Source organism: Zootoca vivipara, chromosome 4 (assembly GCF_963506605.1).
Source record: "Zootoca vivipara chromosome 4, rZooViv1.1, whole genome shotgun sequence".
Taxonomy (NCBI): Eukaryota; Metazoa; Chordata; class Lepidosauria; order Squamata; family Lacertidae; genus Zootoca; species Zootoca vivipara.
In genome coordinates, this window is record NC_083279.1 from 67,102,972 (window position 1) to 67,124,996 (window position 22,025).

Genomic DNA, 22,025 nt, shown 5'->3' on the forward strand with positions numbered 1-22,025 from the left:
TAACTTAATAAGCTGAAATATGAACAAGCCTTTTGTAAACTATTATTAATTAGAGTCTTCCTGGTTTTCTCCACTACTGCAAGCTTCAGAATGTCTGCTGTGATATCCCCATTTCACCTCCTGCTTAATGTGGGCATATTTTAGGATGCACTTTGCTTTACACTGGATATCAAATAAGTGTGCTAAGTCTCACTGTCACCTCAAGCTAACTAGAGATGCCAGCCAAACTTGTTAATCCAGATATGAGTTATGGAGAGTCATAATGCTCATCTCAAAGAAGAGGCAAGCATTACAAGTCTTGAATATTTCTGTGACTCAAATTAAAATACTTTTTTAAAATATTATTATTATTATTGTTATTATTATTATTATTATTATTATTTCAACTGCCACATTCAATATTCAGTGCTGGATTCAACTACCTGGTTCCATTAGAAGAATCCAGTGCAAGCACTCCGACTAGGGCTGCAAATTTCCGCTCCTCCCCGCTGCATGCCCCCCAAATTCACTTTGGGGGATTGCAAGAACCTGCAGAACAGTAGATGGGGAAAAGAAAAAAGAGATTGTTCCATTGGGCAAGCAGAAACGCTTGAGCTGATGGAACCATCTCCTTAGTTCTACGTCAAAAGCTATCCTCAGCTTTGAATGTAAGTTCAGCTACTTCCTGGTTTAGGAGGGAAGAAGCTTGGATTTCCTCCCTCCTTCCCCCAGTCATCACCCAGCTGCAAACCCAACTGAGAGTGGGCCCTAGACAGTGTTTCCCAACCTTTGGTCTCCAGCTGTTTTCGGACTACAGTTCCCATCATCCTTGACCACTGGTCTTGCTAGCTAGGGATGATGGGAGCTGTAGTCCAAAAACAGCTGGATACCCAAGGTTGGGAAACACTAGCCCTAGAAGATGGCCAACACTCTCCTGTGGATGAGCATTGTAAGGAAATCAGCAAGTGTAGATAAATTGACAATCTGAGCTTCTCATTGCTTAAACTAAAGAAACTTCAGCAGGGTTCCCGTAACAGTTTGAAAAGCATTTGGTTAAATTAACAAATTACAGGAAAAGAAAGACAAGAAAGAAAAATAAATGAGGTAGAGGGAAATAAAATGAGAGGCTCGGTATCATATCTTCTTTCAGCACAACCACTTCTCTGTTTCATCCTTTTGAGCCTATTGCTACATTTGGCCGTCAGTGGCTGCTACGCAAAAACAGTCACTGAAGTCAATGTAATCTGAGTATCAAACACAAGGCCACTAGGAAAATTAAAAAAAAAAAACAAGACAGTGAAATGGCGTTGGCACACCAAAAACATGTGAAAAGGTTACATCTGAATGTATTTAATAACTAAAAAGACACAGTGAGATCTGTAGGATTGAAAACAAATACAATACCAAAAAATGGGGTGAAGTGAGGGGTTTGTCACAATGAGGGGTTAGCACAAGAACCTGCTGAAAAAGGCAGAACACACAAACATCAAGGTAGAGTTAAGTCATCTTAAACAGTCGATAAAACTGTCCTTGACACCTTGCATGTAGGCAGAGACTGCCTCCCACCAATGTTAAGCATATCAAATCATGACATTTATTTATGCATAACATTTATAACCTCTTATTTTTCATGCAACTGGATTGCAAAGTGGCTTATGATTAAAACAACAAAAACCATATATCCATAAAGTTACATGAATAAAGACATCAGAAGTATTAAATGAGAGACGACATTAAGAATCACAACGATCTCTTCTTGCTCATTCTGCTTTAGTTCAATGAACTATCTGAAAGCTTTCTAAAGGCCCCAGGAAACAGGCCTTTAATGCCAAGGCCAGGGTGGATTAAGCCATAACTGCAAGCCAATTTGAGAGAATCCATTGAAAGTGCAGGATACAAATTAAATGCATAAATAAATTTTGGGCCCAAGATTTTAAAAATGGCCATGTTTTGAACTAACAGCACAATAGACCAACTGCACAACTCCCTAAGTGCGTATCAGGTTGCAGCCGATAGATCATGGCTGATTGTAAGATAGTGGCAACGTATGTTGTATTATTACTAACCTCTTCCCATTCTAATCTCCCCATATCTTTTCAGTTTGGGCATTCACCCATCATCTTTAGTATAATATTTTACAAAAGCGAGCGTCTGCACCGCACTGTTATATAAATATATAACGAGGTACAGGCATCTCATGCATCAGAAATGTTTAAACCAGCACTCCTGACAGCACACCACCACAGGGAAGCGATGGATCATTGACAATGCCCGATACATATTGAAAAGCATCTCATGCCTTCCTTATCTAAAATGTCACCCTTCCCAATTCACAGCATAACCTTCATGTAATGTGACCCCGTCAACATGGCCAGTTCCTGACAAACTGGACAATGGCAATGATTTAACTATAATCCCTCTGGGAAAGTGTGTTATCTATTCCATCCACTTTCTCTTGCCATCTTTTCCAGCACTCACCTCTGTCTGTTGGTTAGTGGGGCATGGGAAAGGAACTAACTTTGTTAAGGGCTAGCAGCCCTTTGCTTCACTGCCACTGTGGTTGTTACCTGACCTGGTTTATGTTTTATGTTTCTCATTTCGAGTGTGCCATGGTTGAGAGATTGATTATATTTTATTGCACAGGAGCAATTTTTCCTAACATCTATAAATATTTCTTAACATTTATAAATATATATTCTATTATAATATAATTATAATATATAATTATATATATTCTATTATTATTCTATTATAATAAACATATTATAATATTATAATATTATAAATAAACATATATATATATATATATATATTTTCTACAGAAAACACACACACACACACAAGTGGGATCTCTTTTTTTTAAAAATATATTTTTATTAATTTTTCCAATTAAAACCAATTATATCACATTCATTATTTCAAATTATACACATATATATCAATCAAACCGAATGTTATGCCAAATCATCTAAAAAAATTTTTGGGGGGTTCCCATGCTTCAAGAAATTGGGGATTCCTCGCAACCGTCCACTGCCGTCTTTTTTCTAAAGTTCAAATCGTCTCTCCGAGTCCATAATAATCCAGATCCTTCCCTTACAGTCACATAGATGTTTTCCTCTTTCAACCGATTATTTCCCAGCTGCTGAGATAAATGTCAAACAAAGTTTCACAAATGTTCTTTCTCCTGTGTGAGTTAATCAGTCCAGCCTCCCCATAAATCTTCTTGGTCTGGAGCGTCCCTATTGCGTCGACTCTCAACACGAAGCAGCGCCATCTTAAAAAAAACTCAAATCACTTTCGTTTTCTCTCATAACCATGTAAATTAACGATCTTTATAAAATTTACAGCTTTTCCAGGCAGAAGAACCAGACCTCACACCATGCATAGACTCTTGGTAAATTAATGGATCTCCTTGCCCTATAGCTGAACTTAGCTTCAGGTCGCTGCTCCAATACACACAAGTGGGATCTCAGTGAACTCTGTGGACTTTCCAAAGGATTAGCACAGTCTCTTAGCAGTATCCTATCGAAACCAGAGTGGCACTGCAATTGAAGCACTGTATCTTGTTTGAAATTGGAATAAACACACCTGCAAATATTAAGGTTTTTTTTTAAAAAAAAGTAAAAATAAAAATTGTATTAGTAGTCACAGCTATAGTCAGGTTATTTATAAACCACATTTTCCAAAGACACAGATTCTGCTATAAAGGAACCAAGTAGCAGGCTCTGATCTTTGGAAATCTCTACCAGCAGAAGTTCTTCAGGAATTGCCTCTACCTTAATTGAGACATTATCTGAAAACTGTATTGGTTAGCCAGGCCTTTACAATATGCTCCCCCCCTTTAACTAACCAGTGTTTACTGCTGTTGGATTTATATTTTGAGTTATGCTTTTACATATTTTAGTATAGTCTTGTATGTTGCATACTGCCTTCTTATATTATTCTGAAAATGCAGATTATTTTAAGTAACTAAAATAAATAAAATGTACTTGTGTAATATATTACTGACAAGCATGTGCAGTACGCTTTCTCCCTCCAAATTGGCCCGCTGCGTATCCCTGAAATCTTCTCTGGAGGGCTATAGTATGTCCTACATACTGCTACTTTTCTTCTATTGAATATATATTTTAACGTTCACAGTGAGCAAAAAAAGTACCTACTGCAAGATGCAAACAAAGGCTGGATCTAAGCCAGGCATCCCCAACCTGCGGCCCTCCAGATGTTTTGGCCTACAACTCCCATGATCCCTAGCTAATAGGACCAGTGGTCAGGGATGATGGGAATTGTAGTCCAAAACATCTGGAGGGCCAAAGGTTGGGGATGCCTGGTCTAAGCACATCAAAGAGGCATTTGCAAACTTTGTATGAGAAATCGGGTTGGCAAAAGTGGAACTCCACAGTGCCACCTGGTGTCACAGTGTGAGAATGCATAAACAATGCATATAAAGCTTTGTTTTTTTTCTTTGCCAATGTAGCCAGGTCCAAAGCTTATATGAACATATGTTACCTTTAAATGTATAACTACCATCAGTCACATCTTCTGGTGAATTTTGTGACTCATAGAATGAAATGTTTGAAATAACAAGATCTCTTAAGTATTTTCATTACATACCATTTATTTTAACAAAATTAAGACTCTTGGTATTTAATGAAAAATGTACCTATTAATAATAAGCAGGTGAAGATTTGAAAGTGTAAAATATGGGTTTTGCAAGAAATTGAAGTTCATAGCTATAGGAAAAATTAAACGAGTGCTTTAGTCACAGAAATCCAACTGTGAGGAGAACGATTAAGCTTTGTCTAGCAAGCTTCATCAATATCCCTTGCCCTTCATCTATTGAACCTGAAGTAATAGAAGACTTCAATTCACAAGCAAAGGACAGGACCCGGCTGCAATTGTTTATCCAAGGAAAAGGCATCTGAACTAAACTTGTACTCTACAGAGATGAAGGTCAAGATAGACTGATGTAGCTTAGTAGGCAGAGCTTCTTCATTCTCAACGAATGTGAGGAAGGATATCCTGATCGGCAGGATTTCTGTGGCCATGCATTCTAGAACAGCCCGCCAAATCCTCTGCAACGATAAGAGGTTCCCCTTTTGTGGCATATGTTCCAGGGTTCTTTGGCAGAGAAACTGATGTGGAAAGTGATCCCGGAAGTTAAGTAGTTCGAAAACAACCGGGCAGGCCCAAAGGAAGCAATTGATATGAACACAGTAGCTCGTGGGTTTCTAGGAAAATAACCTTTTGAGGAAAAGATGACTCTGTTAAATGTTTCTATTACATGGGAGAAAGGAGAGGACAACTGCAATAAAAAGAGTGTTAAATGAAAGCGTTTTGAAAGCATGATTAGCACTTGCTAAATGTAGCGTTTTCTTATTGCTACTGAATCAGGCAAATAGAGGTGGAATTTAATTTTGAATCTATTAAGATTCTCAAACCCCCTTTCTTCTTTTCAGCCAGCACTAGAATAAATCCTTGCGCACTGGAAATCCAGCCACCTGCAGTCATCATTGCACTGTATGAATCTGGAATTTTGGGGATGGGGAAACTGTGTGTGTGAGTGTGACAGTGCAGAATAAAGTCTGGTTAGCAACTGTTGCTGCTGCCACATGATATGTGCAGAGATTAGGAAAGAATGAGTTATGACCGCAGTCCAGCTGTCTTATTGCTGACTCACGAATCTGAAGCAGGGAGGAGGGGCTTCTCACCAGTGAAGCATTCATCATGTTGACCGGTGTGGAAAGTTGACATAAAAGCTAAATAAATGAAGTAGGGAAAGAGATGGGCAACAAAAACAACAGCCTAATATCTGAGGAAGCCAAGTTCTTGGGAGGTGTGAGCTCTGAAACAAAGCATTCAGTTCCAAAAATAAACCAATGTGAAGTTGCTGGGATTATCTGGGCTTGTTTGCTTGTTAAATATAAGCCTTTATATACTAACTGTAAGCCACTTTAGGGATCTACAAAGTGGTTTGCAACAATAAACATGTCTTAATACATTGTGTGTGTTTTTTAAGGAAACAAGTAAAACCGCTATAAAACTAAAGTAAAAAAAAGCAACGGTTATCTAAGTTACCACACAGCTAAAACCTGTTAAAGGCCTTAGGCAAAACATGGTATCCACTTACCACCTAAAAAACATCAACAAGGAGGCCAGTCGAACCTTTCCTGAAAAAGATCCCAGCAGCCAAGTTGCTGCTATTGAGACGGCACTAACTTGTGTTACCACCTTCCTTGGCAAGTGGTACCAGGGTAGCATTCCTGCATCTGAGCTGGCCTGTTTCTGTCTCACAGCTGGTGATGGCTCTGCATAGGAAGGAGTTTGGGGATCCTCTAGTCCCGAGGCTGAATACAGCCCTCTGGCCATCTCTATTCAGCCCTTAGCACTCTCCCTGCACCTGCCTGCTTGCTGTCCTCCTTGAGTGCTTTCTCCTGGCTGCAATGTCTCTTAATCCACACATAGCCACTCGATTGCCTGGATGGTGGGTGGAGAGACAGGTGTTCGCCTGTTTAGAAACCTCTTGGTTTTGGGTGGCTGGAATAATAATAATAATAATAATAATAATAATAATAATAATAATAATTTATTATTTGTACCCTGCCTATCTGGCTGGGTTTCCCCAACCACTCTGGGCAGCTTCCAACAAAGATTTAAAATACATTAAAATGTCACACATTAAAAACTTCCCTGAACAGGGCTGAAACCCTTTGTACAAAGCTGAGAGTTACATCTGTTTCTCTGCCAACTTTTATCCTCTAGCCTTGCCCGCCACTGGCATGTGGCCTCTGAAAGCACCTGGCATGTTGCCACCCACTTAATGGTGGAGCCGCTTCCACTTGCCAAGGCAGTGGCCAGGTTGAGGCAGCATGGGCACACAACCGCCGGAGCGGCACTGCCCCATTGTGCTGGCCTTCAGACTGAAAAATGTTAGTACTCCCCCCCCCCCCCCCCGGAGAATCAGCAGTCTGTACAGTATATTTTGATGGGAGTGGGGTACTGTTATTTTATTATGTGGTGTAAGCCACATAATAAAACCACCTATCCATTCTTAAGGAAATCAGCCCTGAGTGCTCACTGGAAGGAGAGATCCTGAAGCTGAGGCTCCAATACTTTGGCCACCTCATGAGAAGAGAAGACTCCCTGGAAAAGACCCTGATGCTGGGAAAGATGGAGGGCACAAGGAGAAGGGTACGACAGAGGACGAGATGGTTGGACAGTGTTCTCAAAGCCACCAACATGAGTCTGACCAAACTGCAGGAGGCAGTGGAAGACAGAAATGCCTGGTGTGCTCTGGTCCATGGGGTCACGAAGAATCGGACATGACTAAATGACACCACATTGAGGACCACTGAGCTGAAAAGGCAAGATATAAATATTTTAAGTAAATAAAATAAATGACCTTGATGCACGGATTTATTCCAATAATGTGTGTGCACCTGTGGAGGGAGATATATGCCTTTTCTCAGTATATTTCCATTTTCTACTGGTGCACTGCATCACAAAACAGAAAACATGGCAGGCTGCTGCCGAGACATACTTTATGAGTTATTCTACAGATCCCACCCCCCACCCAAAAGTGGAAGATTCTCCATCAGTTGTGATGAAGTGTACAGGAAAGCCCAGCATTTTCATTCAGACCATGTATGTTAGGGAGGTGTTTCCCCTTTCCCCGCCCAGATTAAAAGCCTTTACCACACACCCCAATCTGCAGAATGTGTAAACTGAGATGCCTGCAGCAGGTAACAGTTGTGGTAGTATATTTTGACAGGAATCTGTTGAAAAGTTTCACTGTTGTGATTAAACCAGTGGCAATGGCTATGAGATTGACACGCACACAGGGCCAACCGGGCGTGATCACAAGCACATAGATTTTTCGTGCAATAAATGCACATCTCTTACTGGTTGCAAAGAGTTCATGCAGCAATATTACATTTTCCGAAAGCACAAAGTTCAAATGATTTGCATCAGGACAAAAACGATATGCATCCATTAGTTTTGTGTGTGTGTGTGTGTGTGTGTGTGTGAGAGAGAGAGAGAGAGAGAGAGAGAGAGAGAGAGGATGCAAGATTAAATGCCCTCATACAAGCACATTCCATTTGATAGTCCTTGTGATTCAATTACAGTGAAATCATAGGCATGTCTCCTGAGGAGTAAATCCTATTGAGTTCAATGGGACTTATGCCCAGAGAAGTATATGCAGGATTGCAGTCTTAGAAATAAATAGCCTTTTCCCATACATGCCAATTGTCTATATGCATAAATTTTCTGGACATGAAGTCTCCCTGCATTCTAAAATAGAGTCCGTAAGAACTGGGACACATATTTTTTTCTGAACATTGAAATCTGCTCCTAGGTACCCATTTCATTCTCTGTAACTTCGGTAATCAACCCATTTATAAACCTGAGCTGTGATCAACTGCTCAGTTTCATTGGAACAATCCCTATTGAATAGCTATTGTTTAAGTGTAACTATCTAGCTGTATGTTTGTGGTTCAGCCATTCCAAGTGATTATTGTGTTTGTCACAGGCTTCAACTTAGTCAGGAAAAGTGAGAGGGTAGTGAGTGGGTACCTTATACCTCTAATTACATACCATACTGACACCTGTAATTGTTGTTCATCTTCTCTGTTCATGTTCTTAAAAGAAACAACCTTACATCTGGTGGATGTAACAATATGTTCACCGTTAGACCTCTCTCTTTGTAACTAAAGGACACACAATATCAGTATATAAATGATGAGTTGAAAATTGGGGGTGGGTGGGTAAAAATATGAATTTTAATTGTGATTATAGAATCAAACTCAAAGTGTTGATATTTTCACAACTACTACTAATTCTAATATTTTTTGTGCAGAAAGAAATGATCAAAAATCTAGAATCATGGCTCACCAATTAACATTAACAATAGTATTTTTCTTCTCCAATTGTATGCATAGTGGCATATAAAAGTTTTCAGCTGAATTTCAACTGGAAGAGCATTCCACCGGACTGGTCTTGAAAACATTGAAGGCTCAGTTTTGAGTTGATGTCACATGATCCTCAAGGAAGAAGAGTTTGGATTTGATATCGCGCTTTATCACTACCCGAAGGAGTCTCAAAGCGGCTAACAATCTCCTTTCCCCTCCTCCCCCACAACAGACACCCTGTGGGGTGGGTGGGGCTGAGAGACTTCAGAGAAGTGTGACTAGCCCAAGGTCACCCAGCAGCTGCATGTGGAGGAGCGGAGGCGTGAACCCAGTTCCCCAGATTACGAGTCTACTGCTCTTAACCACTATACCACACTGGCTCTCCTGGGACTCCTGGGACAACCAGCAACATCTCCAGTAGATAATTTCAGTGATCAAGCTGAGATACAAGGGTTCAGGTGATCCCCAAGGTACACTGGACCTCAGTTTTTTCAGGGCTCGAAACTGGCTCAGTGGTAGACGAGCATCTAGTGCAGACGTTTTAACAATGGTGTTTTGAGGAGAATTGTAGTACTGAAGCATATGACCTCATATTATTACCATAACTACTACTACTACTGCTGCTACTACTTTTCTTCTTCCTGATCAAAAACAAAGGAAACAACAAAACAAACTCCAAGCCAATCTTAAAGATTTGCATCTTAGTAATATTATCACATAGATGAACTTACATACTTCTACGTTCCTGCTTTCTCTTTCATTATACTGTTGCTTGGCCACAGAAAATGTTTACAATCATTATATGGTCTATGGAGAACCAAGGCCAGTGGTAACCAATTGTCTTTTGGTACAAGTAGCAGAAGCAGGTGGAAATGAGCTGGAAGTGTCTTAAGATTATAAAGTATAGTGTAGCACTTCAAATTGTTGGTGTGGGATTTCCCCATGGTAAAACTGTGCCTTGTATATAAAACATATTTTTCATTTGCAGGAAATTGCAGTGTGATCTCCCACCTCCATTCTGAGGTGCTGCTGTCCATTCATTCAACCACCCCATTTGCTTCATTCTGCTGTATGCGTAGATGCAGAGTAAGATGAAATATGAAATGGTAAACAATGAATCATGCACAGTGGTTTTACACAGTTATAAAGAGGCTCAATTCATTCTTGTCCAAGAAATAAACAGTTGTGATAGACTATTCTTACCCACAAATAATTAATTCAGGGTTTATTATTTTATTACGATTTGAATTTTCAGCTTTCGCTTTACTATTTGTTCCATTATATAAAAACCACTCCAAAAATGTCATCTCTTAAAAGCAGTTCTCTCTCCTCCCTAAATCAATTTGCTCAGTGTATTTGCCCTCTTCATGATTTAGACATTGTTTTAGATCGTTTCCTTTTATTGACAGTGATTCTAATCTGTTGACTTTCTGAAACAGTAACTCCTCGGATATTGGCACGGGCTGCTAAGGCTTCCCATTATTATCTAATCCTTTTGTGGGAACACAAACCCATAGGATCTCTCTGCATGGAGGAAGCAAGAAAAATGTCTCACTTCTTTAGTGTGGCTACATTGGATGAGTGAGTAATCCAGTGGTTTTATGCTATGGTCCAGGGACCATTAATAGTTCCTGTTGACTTTTAGGTGCCCTAAAACTATGACTACGATAACAGAAAATGCCAAAGAGAGGGATCTTTCTTATGGAACTAATATAGCTTCTAATGAGGCAAACATGGAAGGTAACCACACATTCCATCATAGCGACATATAAGAAGCTGAATTCATTACAGTATCAAGAATGTGAGGGGGAAGCCCTGGGACAGCAGCAGCAGCACTACTGTGAGTATCATAGGAAGCAAAACTCTCACTAGTTATTTGCTGCTATGAAACACTTCCCAAAAGGTGGGTTCTAAAGAACCAATACAACTGAAAGACCGATACCCAGAAAATATTTATGCTAAAAATATGAAATGTTCAGTGCACAATAATTGCATGTGTATAATATACATGTTAAACTAAACTCAAAGCAACAAAACAAATCCATACTACCAGATCTCAAATGAAGTATAATTATAATACGTAAGGCTGAGCTGAAATGACTGCTTTTCACAGGGTTATGTAGATAAGATGCAATGGAGGCAGAAAGCCTTGATTATCACCCTGACATCATAACATAAGCAAGTATTACTAGCTAAGTGTCATAGTGATGTCATCACGCTGGCCATATAGTCTCTAATTTGCTAGGAAATATCTAAAATAAATGGTGCCAATCCATCTGCCACCTAGGCAGTAGCTACTAAGCAAATTATGAAGTAAGACATCATTCATTGTGCATATTGTGAGACAATTTGCCCCCTTCGTTGTAGTCAACATTTTTGTGCCAGAAACATTGCTTGAATATATCATTAATTAAAGGATCATATGAGTAACTCAAAATATAGTAATATGAGCCATACTGATATTCAGTGAGTCATGCATCTCCATATATCCGGTGACTTCCATAATTCAAGCAATACAGGGGGGAAAGGGATAATACTGTAAATGGAATGAAACCCATGAAAATTAGACAAATGTCTCTTTCTCTTACTTATAACAGCAAGATCATTGGTACTATTACAACAAATAGTATTACACATCTCTCTAAATCTGACGTTTTCCATCATATTTGCACCACTGTACTGTATTATTTTCCCCATGTTATTTCTGAACACTTAAAAAAATCAAAATAGGTTGGGTATTTCATGTTTGGACAATAATGCTTATTGGGTAGCAGCCTGAGGCTCAACTCTACCATCACTGGTATTAACCCTTTGGCACTGCTCTCCCATATTTTTAAACACTACAACAGGAAAAAATGCATTTTATAAAGCCATAGGTTTCCAGTTTATCTCTATACATGATACACCTCTCAAGTGAGGCATAGGTAGAATAAGAGACCCTCCCTCATTTCTCTTCCAGTTTTATTGTTGCACTTACTTTTATTGAACCTGATATGTACCTTCCTATCTTTTAATTGATGGTGCTAGTATTTATTCGGGCAGTTATCCATTTTCCACAGTCCTTTTGCTGCCTGGAAGGTCTCCTTTGAAGGCTGGTTTGGATATTCTCTTGATGTTTTAACCTATCTGTTTAGCTACCTGCCTCTGTGGTGTTTGAGAAAGTTGAACAGTTGAGACAGTTGAACAATCAACCCTCTTCCTCCCTCACTTTATGTCAGGAAGCTCACTAAGATAAAGTCTAATGATGTAACCTTCTTCAGGCATTCTTTAATTATGCAGAATGGGTGCCAGGAATTCATGAGGTGGTGGAGGCAAGGACTCTGCACATGCAGGTGAAGGGCATGCAGGGCCAGACGCAGAGGCATAGCCACCAGAAGAATATGTGGGCCAGTGCACCCGTGGCCCAAGGATGTGGCACTGCCATCTTCTGAACTTCATTATAGAACATCCTGGAAGACCTGAGCATCTGCATCTTGCAGTACAGGTACTGTTAATAATCAGGCTGCAACTGCTGTTATTACCATATAAGGGCTCTGTTTTAGCTTGATGGAACAACTTCAGAGCTCTGCCTTTGCGTCCTCACATTGCCCGACAACCTGGTTGAGCCCTGCCACACTGCAGAGCAGAAGGAGTGTCCAGTGTGGTGTTCCCTCCAGTCTCCAAATGCTGAACTCCCAACTCCCAGCAGGCCTTGTCGCCTTGGCCAATAGTCAGGGATGATGGGAGCTGGAGTCCAACAATATCCGAGGGCACCATGCTAGCAACCCCTGAGGCAAGCAGTTGAGACAAACTTGTTAGCTCCACACACAAACCGCACTGCCATTCTCATCACACTCCACATCGTTCTGCCCAGACACTGAGGTCCAGTGCCGAGGACCTTCTGGCGGTTCCCTCGCTATGAGAAGCCAAGCTACAGGGAACCAGGCAGAGGGCCTTCTCGGTAGTGGCACCCACCCTGTGGAACGCCCTCCCACCAGATGTCAAAGAGAAAAACAACTACCAGACTTTTAGGAGACATCTGAAGGCAGCCCTGTTTAGGGAAGCTTTCAATGTTTAATAGATTATTGTATTTTAATGTCTGTTGGAAGCTGCTCAGAGTGGCTGGGGAAGCCCAGCCAGATGGGCGGGGTATAAATAATAAATTATTATTATTATAATATTATTATATTCTAGAATGCCAATTTTCCAAGGTTCTAAAATATGTCAGAAGCCTCCACGAGTCCTGGAGATTGCTACTTCAGGTGGTTCCCCGCCATGATTTAGAGGGTGACGAGAATGACACTGGGGGCAGAACTAGTCTTGACTTTCCCCCGTTCTCACTTCCGTTTACTCTCCAGTCTTAGAGAATGCTTGAAGAGGGTTCTTCTGATTTAGGCTTGCTAGCAAAAGCAAAGAACTAGTGGAAGGAGAGTTCCAAGAGATTATTGGGAATGTTTCCTCATTTAATTCTCTGACTCCACTGATAACCTTCTATGTAAGAAGGAGGTATATCATAAACTCTGAATTGTTAGGAGAGAATGCCAGATTTGAATTATGAGGGTTTTGTTGCTATGAATTAGATCATTATCTCACAGGTTGCATTTTTCTGTAATGTTTGATAGCTCTGGGAAATAATTTCTGGTTGCCTTTTTGCTTAGAAGCTTATACCGACAGAATTAGTTGATACTGATAAGGAAGAACAAGAGCTCAATAATTTTCAGTCCATTTAGAAACCAGCAAGTGCTACGCACCCAGGCACTTCTCAAGAATTATGCTTTAGATTGTGTGAGCCTGACCTTGCACTGGAGTTAAAGAAGAGTATTTAGTTTACAGCTTCACACTCACAAATGTGAAAACAGAAATTTGCGAGTGCAAAGCGAAATAAAGGCACCATTTCAGGTTCCTGTAATCCTTTGATTAATACCTGTCAGGATGGCTTCTTGTGCAGCTATAAGAATATTTATTTATTACATTTTTAATCATACCTTCTGCTGAGGCCTGAGAGCAGTGCATGTGATTTCCTCTTTTCACCCTCACAACAGCCCTGTGTAACAGGCCTGAGATCAACTGGCCTGATCTTTCTGGTTTTGTGGAGATATGAAACTAGCCTTTGGTTGACATGGTCCAACATTCTAAGCAGTGATGATACAACATTGACATGACATTTGGAAGGTAAGCATAGGATAAAAATCCACACAAAGCTTTTCATGAAAATGAGCTTTAACGTTACTCAGGAAATTTGTGGGGGCAATCAAAAACAGAAGTACTGTTTTTGGGGGACAGGGGTTGGGCAGGTATGGAGGACTCCCTGGTCCTTGAAAGGGTAACTGTGCCCCTGAAGGACCAGGAACACAGCCTGGGAGTCATTTTGGATTCACAGCTGTCCATGGAGGCACAGGTTAATTCTGTGTCCAGGGCAGCTGTCTACTAGTTCCATCTGGTATGCAGGCTGAGACCCTACTTGCCTGCAGACTGTCTCGCCAGAGTGATGCATACTCTGGTTATCTCCCGCTTGGACTACTGCAACATGGGGCTACCTTTGAAGGTGACTCAGAAACTACAACTAATCCAGAATGCGGCAACTAGACTGGAGTGGCCGCCAAGACCATATAACACTGGTCTTGAAAGACCCACATTTGCTCCCAGTACCTTTCCAAGCACAATTCAAAGTGTTAGTGCTGACATTTAACGCCATAAACGGCATTGGCCCAGTATACCTGAAGGAGCATCTCCACGCCCATCTTTCAGCCCAGACACTGAGGTCCAGCTCTGAGGGCCTTCTGGCAGTTCCCTCACTGTGAGAAGTAAGGTTACAGGGAACCAAGCAGAAGGCCTTCTCGGTGATGGCACCCACCCTGTGGCACTCACTCCCATCAGATGTCAATAAAATAAACAACTATCTGACTTTTAGAAAACATCTGAAGGCAGCCCTGTTTTGGGAAGTTTTTAATGTTCGATGTTTTATCACATTATTACTATTATTATTATTCCGTTGGAAGCCGCCCAGAGTGGCTGGGGAAACGCAGCCAGATGGGCGGGGTATTATTATGGGCGGGGTATTAATAATAATAATAATAATAATAATAATAATAATAATAATAATTTATATTCACCGCCAAAACTGAAGCTGAATGGAAGCAAACTTTGGTCAAGAGAACTCTGGCTCATAGTTTATGTAGAACATATCAGAAATGTCAGAGTTGGCCTGGATCCTGCTAAAGACCAGAAGTCTTTAGTCAAGCTGCGATCATATACCTGTGCAAAGAAGACACAAGATGTGATACTGCCTACAGCCAGCGGTGCTGGGTCAGCCTCTCCTGGAACATGATAACATGAGTCTCCTTGTACCCTGCTAAGGCTTAGGAATATGTCACTAGCCCCAAAATAATTAATGAGAAATAAAGTGAAACATCATTTACCAATATGGAACTGAATTTTAGGTGGGGGGCAGGAAGGCAGAGAGAGAAAAAACAAACTAGAAGACAGAAACATTTGAAGGTGTGTCAAAATAAAAAAGAAACTATACTAAATGCTTTAGCTCACCTCTTCTTTTTTGCTTTTGTATTTTTGCTTACCTCCAAGGTGTTTTTTTTTATAAAAAAAACAGAGCTCTGTTTGCCTTCTCTTTGATAGGAGAAAATATTCCTTGCTTTAAGCATGTCCCTCCTTCAGTTTCTGAAGCTACTTTTGGACACTTAGTCTGGGCATGCTATTTGGGACCTGCATGTTTAGCTCATGAATAGTTTTGAATACGGTCTATGCCAGGCACCCCCAAACTTCAGCCCTCCAGATGTTTTGGACTACAATTCCCATCTTCCCCGACCACTGGTCCTGTTAGCTAGGGATCATGGGAGTTATAGGCCAAAACATCTGGAGGGCCGCAGTTTGGGGATGCCTGGTCTATGCAGTGTTTTATAGCTTTCGGTTTTCCCTGAATTTATTTCTATTTCTATTTTACCTTTCATGAAGATACCATTGCCATAATTAACTAAAAGTTTCATTTTTATCCTACCTAGATTAAAAGATTCAAAGGGGAAAGAAGTAGCTGGTGAGAGCAATATAGCCAATAGCTAACCATTTCACCCTTCCTGCAAACCCTGGTGCAAAAGATTAGACACCAAATTGCACATATACGCATGTAATATTTTTCAACTTTGTGATTGCATTTCCTCCTATATTTTTAAAATCACAAGTCCTGTTGAACCAGCTCCATTCAGACTGTTTCCAAATGTATTTTTTGCATGCAATTTCTAGATATGACATGCCTTGTCCAGTTCGATTCATCAAGTCTCTGTATCCTCACATTTAAATTGCTTGTAAAAATGTTACCCATGGTGCTTATATTACACAGGTCTCCTTTATGCAGGCTTACTGACATAGCCTATGTTCTTCCATGGGTTAATCACTGTTGGTTGTATTTTTGCTTATTATAAAGTTATTATGCTGCATTGTGAAATGAAATCGCAACAGGAAACCCACTCCAACAGAAAGGCACTGTGTTTTAAACACGTGTTAGGGGACCCCAGAGCTTCAGGTGGGAATCTCAGATTCTAGGAATGTATCTAGGTTTGAGTGGTCCCCAGCAAAGTGCCATCTTGTGACCCAGCTCCTACATCAGTGGGTCCTCTGGCAAGCTTATATGCTGGTAGCAGTATCAGCAGTAAGTCTGGGCTGTGTGGCTGGGTCTGCAAATCACCCTGACACACAGTAGTAGAGATGGACAGGCTAACCTAAATCCATCCCATGTCAGTTTTGCTGGTGTCAGTAATAAGTCTGTTCCATCCTGTTCTTGCAGGCTTCTGAATGCATACACGATCTGCATGTAAAATGTATTTTTGTGCACACTCTTTAGGGGATGGGGCAGAAAAAATAGCATTGCAAAACCCAGAGAAGTCTGAAAACCAATTTATGGTTGAGTTTGGCTCTGCAACCAAGTTCAGGGATGTCAAATTGGGTTGGTCTGCTGCAAAAAAAGTGGGCCAAATGAATGGCTCATTCCCTAACCCATTAGGAATTCCTCCTTCAGTACCTATCCCTATCCCTGTCATTTTAATTTCCTACCATGCCCCAGCATGATGCTACATCAGGGGCATTGAAGACAGGTAAAATAGTGAGTGGTTCACATACTCAGCAATTTAGCGTTGAGGGTCCAGGATTAGCACAGCAGTGAACCCTGCCAAGGTATCTGGGCCATAACAGCTGCCTGAGAGTGCTAAGTGCTTGGCCAACTCTGAGCCCAAGACTTAGAGATATGACTGGATCGTGGGAACTCAGACCTTAGAGATATCTGCAGAAGGAAATGCAATGTTAGTCCCCGTGACTAGAAGTTAATATGATCCTTCTAAATTGACCCCGCCTGATATCGTGTGCCTACTTCTGCCTACTCCTTTTCTCCTTTACCTTTTACCTACCCTGTTCAACAGAGTAGTGTGTGCTGCTTTCTTGCTATCTTTCATGTTGTATATCCCAGAACCTCCAGTTTAGGCTGTTGTCTTTGGAGACCTTGGCCTGGATATGCCATTGCGTAGATCTTGATTTGGTTATACATGGCCCTGGCTTGGCCCTGAATGTGGTCTTGAATTGGCAATTTTTCCAAGATGACAACATGAGCAAGAAACGAAACCAATACTGTACTAAGTTACAGGTAGGTAGCCGTGTTGGTCTGGATCGAAGTAAAATAAAAAAATTCCTTCAGTAGCACCTTAAAGACCAACTAAGTTTTTATTTTGGTATGAGCTTTCGTGTGCATGCACACTTCTTCAGAAGAAGTGTATCTGAAGAAGTGTGCATGCACACGAAAGCTCATACCAAAATAAAAACTTAGTTGGTCTTTAAGGTGCTACTGAAGGAATTTTTTTATTTTACTTCAATACTGTACTAAATTCATCTTCCCCTTTCTCTTAACTTAATTCGGTTTCTTGTGCCACATTTTTTTCTGAACACGGTGCTACGTTGAAATATGATACATCCAAAATCACCAAAGAAAGAATATAGCTACCATTGTGGATTACTGTAAGGAGAGGAATACTGAGCAGAAGCAGATCCGTGAATTTCTCGTAGTGTTTCCTTCATGGGGAGAGAGAACTTTCATGAATGCCTCCTGATGATATCTGCATGGCTATCTGCATGGCCTGCTTTCTTCATGTTTTCAGGAAGGATATAAAGACCTTATTCCAGAGGCCATTTGGTCAGGAAAACTGACCAGGCTATTTTAGCCATGCTTAAGAATATACTGCAGGTTTTCCCTCATGTTTTTTTCTTTTTTGGTTTTGAAAATTATTTTGTGTTGCAAGTCACCTGGAACTTTTGTTTACTGCCTTGAAGGTAAGCAAAGAGGCAGATTGAAAAACTGAATAAAACAGATGTCCTAAGAGCACTTTGATGAATGCATCATCGAGGGATGACGTGACTGCCCAGGACCATAGTTTTCCAGCACATGTACACTGCATGACCATGCAGCAAAACACCTGCATTTACAGTGGCACATAAAAGCATCGTGCATGCTGATCTGCATGTAGAGATACACATTAATTGGTATACAAAAATGCTATCTGGTAGAATTCTGGAACATTTCAACTCAGCCTGCAATACATAGATGAAGTAGGAACATAGTCAAGTTCATGCAGAGGAGACAGGCACAACCTGCGAAGTGGCTCTGTTAACAGGAGGAAGCAGGGCCCATTTTCTCCCAGGATGAAAACAGTGGCTTGTAGTTTGACATGAAAAGCCTGAGTGGTATTGCAGGGATAGCCAATATGGTGTTTTCTAGAATTTGTGGATTACAGCTCCCGCCGTTCCCAACCATTGGCCATGCTGGTTGGGAGTTGCAGTCCAATACAGCAGGTTGACAACCACTGTGGTATTGCTTTTATGAGTGTTAAAACCTTTTCTGGATTGAATCCTGTGGCCATGATCCAGGGAAATATTTTCATCTATGCAAAGAAAATGTGTGTACATAGCGAGATTCTGTTTTACAGTGGTGAAGGTCACTTGTGAATCACCTCTTGAGTGAATTGTGTCTTGATGTGGTGAATGTTTCGAGGCCAAACAGCACACACCAAAACCACCTTTGCTGTGTGCATGTCTCTCTGGATATACTCCCAGACGTATTGGAGGGGCTCCACACTTCTTTGATTATTTCCTTTAATATTTGATCAAGGGCCTTATGCACTTTGAAATGTGTCTGATTCTCTAGGTTGGCCGTGTATCCTTCTTTACAGAGGATAGTCCTCAGTCTAAAAAAAAATTCTAGCTGAAGTGTTGTCTGGTGAAGTCTGATCTAAAGAACGGATCTCTAAGAAAGGAAACTGGGGCTTGAAGTTGCCCATCAACAGTTGGCAGATGAGGCACTTTGGTGAGATATTGTTTTATTTATATTATGGTAATTATTTCTACGTTTGCATTTATACCATAAATTAGCACATATGCTTTTAATGCAAATCTACATCATCTTTCCCCCCTCCTTTCTGGTGATGCATTTCTTCTTCTTTTTAGCAATGCAAAAGTGGCCATCCTTTGATGCCCTGATGTGCTAATTCTAAGATCTGTCTGTAGGACGTTTCATGTTCCAAGAATTCACCTTGTTCAAGTTTGGGCCAAGAAAGTCAAATTTAGGAAAGCACTAGAAAAGATTCAAGTATTCAGGACTACACAAAAACACATACTTAGAGCATGTAATTGAAAATAGGTAGTTGACAGCATATAGCTGAATGCAACAGTGCAGTCCTATCCATTTCTACTCAGAAATAAGCCCAACTGAATTCAATAGAACCTATTTCCAGGTAAGTGTGAGTAGGATTTCAGCTTAAGGCTGCACATTTATCTTGGTGTGACTCACATTGCAGTCCATGCACATTACACATTTATGTAGGAGCAAGGCTTCACTATTCTCCATAAAACATATTCATGGAGGTTGCGAAAGTGAGTCCTTCATAGGGTTAGCTTGGTGGGCTCCTACATTCCTAGGAATAGAGCAGGCACCCCCAAACTTCGGCCCTCCAGATGTTTTGGACTACAATTCCCATCATCCCTGACCACTGGTCCTATTAACTAGGGATCATGGGAGTTGTAGGCCAAAACATCTGGAGGGCCGCAGTTTGGGGATGCCTGGAATAGAGGGACCATTCTCATCACAGGATCCCTCTTGCTGGCTCTTCTAAAAGCATTTAAATCAATCCATTATACACAGTGTTTCTGACTTATTGCATAGTCCAACTTTCACCTGCTGCTTCCTACATTCTTTCACCTTCATATAAACATTATTTTCAAATAATAATAAATAACTGTAATTGGGCCACATAAGGAACTTGGAACCGGGCTCTGGGGACTTTTGCATAGCCATTCTAGTATTCTGGATTTCGTTGTACAGATTTTGGTGGCACTTGAAAAACACTCGCTTCCTTATTATTAGTAATTATCTGTAACATTTTGTCTCACCCACAGATATGCCTACATGGTTTATACGGTAAGTTTCCTTGTGGGTCAGAGCTTACTGGAGATAGTCAATAACATTCAGATGTAGTGCACTAGCCTTGCCACTATTCAAATTGTGGCAAATTAAACAATTCTTTCAAGTTATTATAGAAGGAATCTGCCATAACCCGCCTTGAATTTTTGACAGCCTGGGCCAATGTGGTTCCCTCCACTCCCAACAGACTCAGCCAGCTTGGGCTGCCGGATTGATCAGAGCTGAAATCCGAAATGTGGCCTGGAGATGCACCGGCAGCACTGAGCCCTGACTTCCTATAAAGCAGCTTCTTGTGTTCCTACATTAGTAGGTACATTTGTGAGCTCGAAGACTTCCTAACCGGCAAAGTAATTGAGCCGCACGCCACCTAGTGGTGAGATCATTTGCCAGCAGACAAGATGTTCAGGGAAAATAATTCTTAACGGGGCCGGAGGTGCCACCAAAATACTGTCTGTATAGAGTCTCTTGTCGAGCTTAGATAGGAGCAACAAAAGAAACGCCTGTTTAAAACACTTGCTAGGATTGACTTCTAATAATCCCAATTGCTTTTAGATTTAGACTTTAAAGACTATGCACTGGCTGTATAACAACAGAAGTGCAGCAGAGCATGTATATCTCATTGATATCTTTTGTGTCAGGCTAGCTAGCTCAGTGTACTCTGTGTACTGTTTGAACTGCAGTGTCAGCTTTACTAAGGAATCCTCTTGCCATACATTTGTACAATTGTGTGTCCCACCCTACCTTAGCAAGGTAGTGTGCGCTGATGCACCAAAGAGGTAGGGCTTGATAAGACTTTTCCCTTACAGGTTTATGGCTTTTTAAAGGTCTGGCTCTGTGTGAAATATGAGCTCGGTTTAGATCCTGAAAATACTTGAGCTCTTACAATTTTAAGATAATGCAGGTTCTGCATTGTGCAGAAATGTCCCAGGTCGGATTCCTGGAATCTCAGGTGATAGGAAAGACCTCTGCCTGAGATTGCAGAGAAGCTCTGCCAGTCAGAGTAGACAGCATCAGGTCTATATAGACAAACAGTCCATTTTGCCATAAGGGAAGCCTCTATGCCATATATAATAAACTTTATGATAAACTCATTGAGGTCTTCTAAGACATGGGTCTTCCCCAGGCATGTGAAGGACAACAGTGATGTTTGTTGATTGCTGCAATTGATGATTTTGTTCTTGCTGAAGCTTTTGCTGCTGTTTTATTGACAGTTGTTCATTTTATGAACCATTCTATGTTTTTGTTACAATGCATTACTTTTACTTATGCTTTTACACATTGCATGCCACTTGGAGAATTTATTGTGGAGCAAGCAACTTGAAGCAATTAAATAGTAATAAATTTCAGGAATGACTCTTCCTGTGACATTCAGGATTGTGATCATGTGGGAGCAGGGCAAACAGGATTGTGATAAATGGCCCAGCGGACACATTAATCTGAAACTGGTGTACATGTAAATAAAATGTACACATGCAAGCAGAATGTAATATGGCCAGTCCCTGGGGGAGAGAGCTTGTGTAGGCTCTGTTCAGACCTGCGGAAAAACCCCTGGTCACATGGCAGGAGCCTACATATGTAACAGCAGGTAAGCATGCAGACTCTGCTCATATCCCTGAATGCATGGATATGGCAAGGACAAGCCAGAACACTCTGCTTTCTATTGTCTGTGTTTTCATAACCCTAGGTGAGTTTCA